The sequence below is a fragment of the Calidris pugnax genome, unplaced genomic scaffold (genome assembly GCF_001431845.1).
Source record: "Calidris pugnax isolate Ruff unplaced genomic scaffold, ASM143184v1 scaffold371, whole genome shotgun sequence".
Classification (NCBI taxonomy): Eukaryota; Metazoa; Chordata; class Aves; order Charadriiformes; family Scolopacidae; genus Calidris; species Calidris pugnax.
This window is the reverse complement of record NW_015091373.1, coordinates 852033-862085: the sequence shown is the minus strand read 5'-3', so window position 1 is coordinate 862085 and position 10053 is coordinate 852033.

The following is a 10053-nucleotide window of genomic DNA, read 5'->3' as shown; positions in this document are numbered from 1 at the left end:
GGGTGGGTTTGGCCCCCCAGGTTCCCCCATCCCCCGGCACAAAGTCGGGGAGATGCTGGGACGGAGGTCGGGGGGGGGGGGGGGTGGCAGGTTCTGCTGGAGGACCCGGCGCGGAGCTGCTGCGGGGTCAGGATTTGGGTGTTTGTCTTGTGAAAAGAGCAAAAAAAAAAAAAGTATAACTAAGAACAGAAGAACCCGCCTCGCGCTGCTGCGTTTCACGTGGCTCAGCTTGATCGTGGTTGTAGAACAGCGGCATGAATTTCTCCTGGTTTGGGTTTTTTTCTTTTAACCTTTGCGTGATGGGACTCATGGAAGTGGCAGTTTTCCTTCCTCGAAGAGGTGGCACCTGGTTGTGTTGCGATGCGATGGATGGGGGCTCGATACACGCACACGCACACACACACACGCGTCGCACGAGGGGGTGTTTGATACGGACACGCTCGGTCCCGTGTGCCCCGCGGAGATTGTACGGGCAGAAATGGGTGTGTTTCCTCCACGGGGATGCTCACGCACACGCTGCCCGTGACCACAGCTCACACACACGCTTCAAACCCTGTAAAACCACCGTGTGTCCCCGTCTAAGCGTGTGTTACAGGCGGGTGGGCGTGCAAAGCGTGACCACGTACAGCGAGCGTGCAAGTGGCGAGCCTTCACTTGAAATCCGTGTAGAAACTGCAAATGTATTTTCATATAAAGTGGTTTGTGTGCACATGTGTCCTCTCACACGCGGGCGTGCATCCTCGTGCGCATCCGTGCGCGTGAACACGCGTGCACCCGGCGTGTCGGGGGGCTGCTGGGATCCGTCCCATTTTGTCCTGTAAATCCTAAAGCAGCGTTTGCATCTGTCAAAGGTCGGTCTTGGTCGTGGAGCCCCCAGAGATGCCCGGCCTGGAGGCACCGTGGCATTTTCAGGACAGCGTTTGGCTTCTCACCTCCATTTTAAATCCCATCCTGGAGCTTCCAGGAGAAGAAAGTGCCCCTCGAAATCATAAAGGGAAAGGGAAAAAAGAAGGGAGAAAAAAGCAGTGCAGAGCTCCAGCTCTCAAACAGCACAAGTCAGGTCCAGAAATCATAAAACTTCACGAAACCATAAAAAGTTTGCGTGACTCCGCGAAAATAATGAGTGTGGGGTTTCTCCTCATTTCCCTTCTCCCGGGGCTTTCAGATTTCACCGGCGTTACATCACCTCACTCTCCTGCCCAGCCACGGGCTCCAGAAACTTACTTTAAAAAATAAAAATTCCTACTCGCACATATCCACATGACTCACGGAGCTGGGAATTTCGGGCAAACGTGAATGCTCCTAGAAAAACTGCGAGAATTGGCAACAGGGGCAATGACTAATCCAGATGGGTCCCTGATAGCACCGCTTCTCGCTTCGCACAATATTTTTGGGGGCGTAGCTGGGCCCCAAACCAAGACTTTGATCCTCCTCAGGGCGATGGCAACGGCTGAGGGATGATCTTACCTCCCGTCTGGCATCGCTGCCCTCTGGGGAAGCTGCATTTCAGCGGTAATTCAGGTTAAAGTTAGCGCTGCCAGGTGGCTCCGAGTGACTTGATGAGCTGGAGGAGCTCCCTGGGGCTCCTCGGAGGTTTCAATGTTTGCAGGTCCCCGGAGGTGGGAGTAAAAAGGTTATTTTTTTGGGGTGCAGGTAGCGACGTGGGGTTGAAGCCCAGCATTTTGCTGTGGGTGTACATGGTGCGGAGCCACATCCACTCCCTGAACGGCCCCGCTGGGGGTTTGGGAGAAACGCCGTGATTCCAGTTAAAAAGTCGCCGATTCCGAATGGTTTCAAATCCCCATCCCCGAATTACTGTCAGGGCCACAATGAGTATTAATTAAAGCCAGGGAGGCTGCGCCAGGCGGAGGGTGGGATCGTGGACCCCTCGCCCCCTTGCCCGGCAATAGGTTGCAGAATGATCAAAAAAATAAAGGAGAAATGGCAAACTGCAAGTGGTGCCGGTGCCAGAGCCATTGGGGAGGGGAGCGCGGGCACCACGGCTCGGAATAGAAAGCCCTTTCGGAGGCAGGAATAAAGCTGACATTGACTGAGGTGGTGCCAGCAGACTGTCCTTAGGCAAAACAGTAACTTACATTCATCATGGGGAGCAAACACAGGAAAGAAACTTTCTAGGTTAATTCGTGTCGTCAACGCCAAGCAAAGTTTGGCACTTCCCGGTGCTGCATCCCTCTTCCCTCCCACAGCACCCGACTCGGGGGAAAAGAGGTGTTTGGGACACAGCAGCTGGTGGAAAAGCTCCAGTTCTGGGTGAGCATCCCCATTCCCATAAAGTGCTGCAAAAATGCCAGGGGGTTTGGGCAGCAATGGGGCAAAAATGCTGCTGGTGACCAGGACACCTTTTTAAGGCTTTTTTTTTTATTATTTTTATATCACGTGAGACTGAAGTTGGGGTAACAGCCACCAGGAGAGCTCTGAGACACCACCTCCTCATCCCGGGGCAGCTCGTGCAATAACTGCTCAGCCACAAGCGAAAGAGGACTGTCCCAAACCCTGGAAAGCTGGAGGGGATCAAAGAACCATGGAATGGTTTGGGTGGGAAGGGACCTTAAAGACCATCCCGTCCCACACCCTGCTCTGGGCAGGGCCACCTCCCACCAGACCAGGTTGCCCAAAGCCCCATCCAACCTTGGCCTTGAACCCCTCCAGGGATGGGGCAGCCACAGCTTCTCGGGGCAACCTGGGCCAGGCTCTCACCACCCTCAAAATAAACAAGTTCTTCCCAAAATCTAACCTCAATCTCTCCTTTTTGAGCTTCCCCCTCGTCCCATCGCTCCCCTCCCTGATCCAGAGTCCCCCCCATCTCTCCTGGAGCCCCTTGAGGGACTGGAAGGGGCTCCAAGGTCTCCCCGGAGCCTTCTCTTCTCCAGGCTGAACCCCCCCAACTCTCTCAGCCCCCCCTCCCAGCAGAGGGGCTCCAGCCCTCCCAGCATCTCCAGGGCCTCCTCTGGCCCCACTCCAACAGCTCCATGTCCTTGGGATGTTGGTGGCCCCAGAGCTGGAGGCAGCACTGGGTGGGGAGGGGGTGTCTCACGAGAGCAGAGCAGACGTGGAGCTTTGATGACCCCCCCCCACTCCCATCCAGCCCCACACTCTGGCCTTTCCCTGCGGATTGAGGTGCAGAAATGACTCTCTTCTCTGGGGCAGAAGATCCACCCAAGGGAATGTCCTGCCGCCCCGTCTGTGGCCCAACCTGTCCTGACAATCCATTTGCTGCCCGGTGATTTTAAACCTCTTTGCCCTGTAGCCGGGACCAACAGCCAGAGGTATCCAGCTTCTCCGCACAGGGATCCATCCTAAAGTGCTTTGCAAACATTTGCTAATTAAGCTCTTCTATGAGATAAGTAAATTACCGCAAAGCTTTGATCCAAAGCTTCTTGAAGTCCATTGGTTTTGGTGAGTCTGGGTCCATGGGATCAGGCCCTGGAGACCAGATTTTAAAACCCCTCAATTTTGTTAAGAGCTCGGCATATTGGCCGCAGATGGAGGGTTAAGCTACGGGGACAATCTGGCGCTGGGACCGGTGGTGCTGGGCCATTTCCTGACTTGATTGTGACTGTAAGTGTGGAGGTTTTGGAATTCTGGTCATGAGGGGTTTTTTTTGGAAAAACTGCCCTAAGGTTGTTGGGAGAAATTCCTTCAAGTTGAAATTTGGATGATTTCAGGTCGGGGATCGAACGGGGGGTTCAGTTTCAGGGTCACGCTCTCCCCTTATCCGTGCTGCTTGTGCACGTAGCTCACTTTCCAAGGAACACTTTTTCTTCCCGTTGGAAGCAGGTGATTCCTGATTTCAATTCATAGAAGGTCAGAAATTACCACACGTCTCCTTGGTCACACCCTCTTCTAAATCCTGTCTGAGAGCAGGGGGTGTTGGGGTTTTGGCCACTTCTCTGGCATTTCTGAGTCTCCACCAGCCTGGAAACCCTGGGGGGGGAGATCCTCGCGTGCGGATCGGCCCGTCACACTCTGCCGGGAGGACACTGGGGACATTTCCCGGTGTCCTTCTCTCCTGGTGCCTCCACATTAACTCCACATTCCTGCCCGTGTCCAGCCCTACAGCCACATGCCGTCCAGATGGTCCGTGTGTGCCCGGCAAATCCCACACCTCTGGGATGTGTTGGATTCATGGCACGTTCGTCGTCAATCCGTGCACGTATTCCCATCCAGGAAAGCCCATCCAAGGGACCTACCTCTCTCCTCTTACCCCAACCAATGAGCACTGGCTTCACCAGCCCCTGGGACATGGGGGGGTGCTGTATTCCCAGTTTCAGGCTGAGGATCTGGGTGGTGGGGTCAAACCAACTCGCATCAGGGCACAACCAGAGGGGCAGAGCAATTTTCCTGAGCCGGCTCTCTCGGCACGGTGACATCTTCCTGCTCGGAGCCTTGGGGTACCCACCAAGAGAGCTTTAATGCTCTTTTCCAGTTATTCCAACTTCCAATTCCAATTATTTCCAATTATTATTGCGATTTTAAATGAAAACCTGAGCAATCTGGTCTGGTGGGAGGTGTCCCATGGTGGGGCGTTGGAAATAAATGGTCTTTAAGGTCCCTTCCCACCCAAACCAGTCTATGAAAACAGGGAAGGTTGATCACTGTGGGTGAGGTCCAGTGACATCCCATTGCCTTTCGGGAACGTGGAGGTGGGTGAGGACTGGCTGCAGTCATGGGCTTTTACCCAAACAAGGCCAACAGAGAGCTCCAAAGCATGGATTTGGGTGTTCTCACATCCCTGGAAGTGTTCAAGGCCAGGCTGGATGGGGCTTGGAGCAGCCTGCTCTGGTGGGAGGTGTCCCTGCCCAGGGCAGGGGGGTTGGAACTTGATGGTCTTTAAGGTCCCAACTCTAACCATTCTGTGATTCTATGATTCTATGATCCTTGACTCCTCCCCACCAACAGTGGAAACCGGTGACACCAATTATTCACAGAGGGCTCCCAGGACACAAAGTTAAATGGATGTAAAAGAGATTCTTTTTTTCCCTTTCACCCAGGTGTTTACTTGTAACCCAAGCAGTTTCTCAATCGCAGGCGGTGGGACAGTGCGTGAGCCTTTAAGTTTTTTTGTGCCTTTGGAAGCGATTTGACTAAAACCACGCAGTGTGTTGTGATGCAGCCCAGCAGAGCCAAGGTCCTGCCTTTTCTCCTCCGGACAAGTTCAATCACTCTGATTTTTGGGTAGCAGCACCTTCCCCTTTTCTCCCTTCCTTACCTTTCCCCATCGCATTCCCTGATGGTCGCTGCACATTGTGCCAGAGATGAGGAAAGTCGTTACGCTGCACGTGATGCCTCCTTTCCAGGGCTGCTTTAATCACCCCCCTGTCCTCCAGAGCTCTTCCTCCTGCTACTAATTTTAGTCTCGGGGGGTGGGAAAAGTGGCGTCGTGGTGTCTTGGGGTGGGATGAAGGCTCCACCACGCTGGTGTGGTGCCCTCCCTGCCACACACCTCCGTGCTCTTCACGCTGCACCAGCATCCCGGGTATGGGATCTGTCTGGGGACGGGATGGTATGAGAAAACCCATAACAATTTAGTGGCGTTTAGACAATTATTCTACCACCCGATGAGCCCTCCCCACCCGGGAAGGGGAATCGGGGAACACAAAGAAACACAAGGGTTAAAATATAAATAGATTTAGTAGGCTAAGACTAAATAATTAATAATAATACCAAAGAACCAGTATTAATCCCAATACTAATGTAAAATATGCCAGGACTATCCTCAACCCATTCCGTCAGAGGAAGATGTTCCCTCCCCACAGGGACAGACCATGTGGGACGCTGCGAGCGCTGCGGTTTCGGGAGGGAGGGAAGGGCTTAGGGCTCTGGCACCGAGGCAAGGAGTTCTCTGGGCCACCACCATCGAGACAGAGAGAGCTACACAGCAAACTTTCTAATTTATATTGAATGTGACATTCGTGGTATGAAATAACCCCGTTGGCAGTTCGGGTCAAGTGCCCGGGTCTCGCTCCTCCTTGTCCCCACACCTGGGGAGCTTGAAAACACTGAGACCTTGAATCCCACATGGCCTAGCTGATATAAAATAAATATTTTCACAAATTCAGACACTAGAGACTTCTAAAAGTGCAGTTTTCCCCAGCATTAGAAGAAAAGTTAGTCCTGTGTCACTCAACCCAGGACTGGGGAAAAGCCCAAAGAGCAGGTCTTGCACCTTTTTTTAGATGCTTTGAAGGTGCTTGTGCACGGCCAGGGATGGACGATGCCCCTCCAGAGGCTCAGCCCTGACAGTGGGGACCTGCTTTTCCCACCAGCTCAGATCTCATGTGGGCACCTGAGTCAGGGCCAGGGTTTCCTGGAGCATTCGCCTCCCAGATCTGCCCACACAGGTAGACTCCTGCGGGAGCAATTTGGAGCAAGCTGGTCCTTGTTGCTGCTGAGCAGAGAAGACCTTGTTAGCTGGCTGCAGTCAGCAAAGGGACTCTTGGCATGAACAAGCAGGTGACTTTGTATTTATTTGCTCTCTGACATCCCAGATCCTTTTGGAAGCACCTCACAGCTTGAAGAGAGGGCAGTTAGCACGGCTTCCAAAATCACATCTGATCCCAGGGCTTGGTGTTGGTCTGAACCTGTTGACCAGCCTCAACCAAGTTTGACAGGGGGATGGAGGCCTCAGAGGTACTAAATTCATAGAACCATAGAGTGGTTAGAGTTGGAAAGACCTTGAAACTCATGCAGTGCCCCCCTGCCCTGGGCAGGGACACCTCCCACCAGCCCAGGTTGCTCCAAGCCCCATCCAACCTGCCCTTGAACCCCTCCAGGGATGGAGCAGCCACAGCTTCTCGGGGCAACCTGGGCCAGGCTCTCACCACCCTCACACCAAAGAACTTCTGCCCCACATCCCAGCTCCATGTCCCCTCTTTCAGCTTCAGACCCTTCCCCCTCATCCCATCGCTCCCCTCCTTCATCAAGAGTTCCACCCCCAGCTTTCCTGGAGCCCCTTGAGGGACTGGAAGGATGCTCCAGGCTGAGGGAAGAGTGGCTGGAGCTGCCCGATGGAAAAGGACCTGTGGGTGTTGGTCGGCAGCAGCTGAATATGAGCCAGCAGCGTGTCCAGGTGGCCAACAGCACCCTGGCCTGTGTCAGGAGCAGTGTGGCCAGAAGGACTGGGGTGGTGACTGTCCCCCTGTACTGGGCACTGGTGAGGCCACACCATGAGGGCTGTGTCCAGTTTTGGGTCCCTCATGACAGGAAGGACATTGAGGGGCTGGAGCGGGTCCAGAGAAGGGCAACGGAGCTGGTGAGGGGTCTGGAGACCAAGTCTGGTGTGGAGCAGCTGAGGGACCTGGGGGGTTCAGCCTGGAGAAAAGGAGGCTGAGGGGAGACCTTCTCACTCTCTCCAACTCCCTGAAAGGAGGGTGTAGCCAGGGGGGGTCGGTCTCTTCTCCCAAGGAACATCCGATGGGACAACAGGAAACAGCCCCAAGTTGCCCCCGGGGAGGTTTAGGATGGATATTGGGAGAAATTTCTTCACCCAAAGGGTTGTCAGACACGGGAAGAGGCTGCCCAGGGCAGTGGGGGAGTCGCCATCCCGGGAGGGATTTAAAAGCCGGGCAGACGTGGTGCTGAGGGCCATGGGTCAGTGGGGTTTGGGCAGGGTTGGGTGGGTGGTTGGACTCCATGATCTGACCAACCTTGACGATTCTATGATTCTATAATTCTATGGCTCTAAACCTGTCTCCCCTGCCATAGACTTTGCCTTCCTTGCAGGGGCAGTTGCAGGATGGTGTCCCAAGAGGCCATGCCCCAGTCTGTGGGGTTTGCTCCGTGGAGAGGGGGGAGACAGTGAGGGCATGGCCAAGGCAGAGAACTAAGAGCTCAGAAAAGCTAATTTGAGCATGTTAAAAGTTTTGTAGAGTTCTCTTCACCTCTGCCTTCCAGGGGCTAAAGGTCCTGATGATACCTCTGGTGGCCAGGTTTAAAAAGCAGGAAGAAGGGCTGTCCCCAGCCTGGACAGGGACACTCGGCCTCCACCCGACGTGGTTTTGCCCACAGAGATGCTCCGGCGGGCGCTGGGCTGTGCCCGGCTGCGCCCACCACGCTGTGAAGCAGAATCGGGCCCTGAGCCAATTTAACCCTTCTTCTTATCAGTCTAGACATCCTCATTATCCAGATAAATGTCTGATCCCTCCCTGAATCCCGCTAAGCCCCGGCCGTGACGGCGCAGGAGGCAGAGGGCACTCGGCCTCACCCGGGACTCCCTTCGGACGGGGGGACCCTGCCCCGGCCCCCACGCTGGGAGCAGGCCCTGTATTATTAATTTACCAATTACAAGTCATTACGAATGCCTTCATTACTATTATTTAATAGATCGTGCTAATTATTATTATTCATTTGCTTTAAAAGAAGCGTTTCCATAGCAACGGGGAGATGTGCGCTGCTTTTCAGGCGCGTCAAAGTGGACCCGTTCCCGGCCTCCTCCCAAACGGGCTGCTAGCCCACCGCGGGGCAGGGTGGCCCAGGGGCCAGCTGGTACTCCCATGAGATCCCCATGTGGGCTGGGACCCATAGGGCCATCTGGAGAAGGTGACAGCAACGTCTCTGTCACTGGAAGGTCCCTCGTGCCATTCAAAAGTTCCCGCTGGATGCAGAGTTTGAGCCAAAATGTTGAGGTTCCTCTAAGAGAGCAGAAGCTGGTGTGATAACACCCGTACTTGTGTGTGTGACCCAGGACTGAAGGCTCCCGCTGTTAATTACTGCATTGCTGAGTGCCTCAGGCTCCAGGGCTTGTGAGAAAGTGCCTTGTCTCCTTTTATATTTTCCAGTCAGCTGCAGAAAGACCAGGACTTGGAAGCCAGGCAGAAATCCAGCAGATCTGGCGTTACCCGGCTGCCGGATGCTGAATCCCTGGGCTGGTCCCAGAGAGCTCTGTGGTGAGACGGGAACCTGCTGCCAGGACACGGAGGAGACTTGGAGCCTTGTTCCTGGGGGCGAAGGGCTGTCCATGCTCAGATGCCACCTCCCTCATCCCAGGTGGTGGCCGGGCGCTGGTACAGGTAAGATTGCGGTGAAAGGGGAACACGGGCTTCATCTCTGGATTGTCTGGTCCTGCTCACGCTGTACCCAGCTGGTCTTCCCTCAGTGCTTTGCTGCCATCATCCATCTCGTGTGAATTGAGGTGAAGGTCTCCAGGGGCTCCTTAGAGCCCCTTCCAGTCCCTCAAGGGGCTCCAGGAGAGATGGGGAGGGACTCTTGATCAGGGAGGGGAGTGATGGGATGAGGGGAAGGGTTTGAAGCTGAAAGAGGGGAGATTGAGCTGAGATGTGGGGCAGAAGTTCTTTGGTGTGGGTGGTGAGAGCCTGGCCCAGGTTGTCCAGAGAAGCTGTGGCTGCCCCATCCCTGGAGGGGCTCAAGGGCAGGTTGGAGGGGGCTTGGAGCAACCTGGGCTGGTGGGAGGTGGCCCTGCCCAGGGCAGGGGGGAGTGGGTGGTCTTTAAGGTCCTTTCCCACCCAAACCATTCTATGAGTCTATAAGCAAGACCATCCCGGGAAGGTTGTACCTCCCACCACAGCTTCTGGGGGGGCTGAGGGGCTGGAGGTGTGAGTGGGTGAGGAGTGGGGTCACCCTATAGCTCACTGGGGACCACGCACACCAGCGGTGATGGAGATGTCAGGGCTGTGTCCTCTGAAGGGGAGTTTGCAGGAGAGGAGACACAAGTGGCCATGGTGAGGCTCCACTGGGAGCAGTGGGGCTGGGACATGCCCTGAGCCCCCAATGTGCCTAGTGATGGCCCTAAAATGAGCTGGTGCACTAATTGGCACCTTTACTGGCTGCCTGAACCCCGGGCCTGGGGCTGAGGAACCCATGGGGACCACAGCTCCTGTCTGGAGGACCTCAAGGGGTCCCCATGGGTCTGGAGCGAGACACGCTGTCGCCTCATCCCGGCCAGGTGACGGTGGCTGCTGGCCCCGAGGGTGGCACCGGGAGCGCACGTGCCATCAGCCGGGTCCCCTGCCTCCGCGTCGTGCTGGCAGCTCGTCAGCGATTGCATTTCCCCACCGCTTTCCGTCCTGCCAGAGC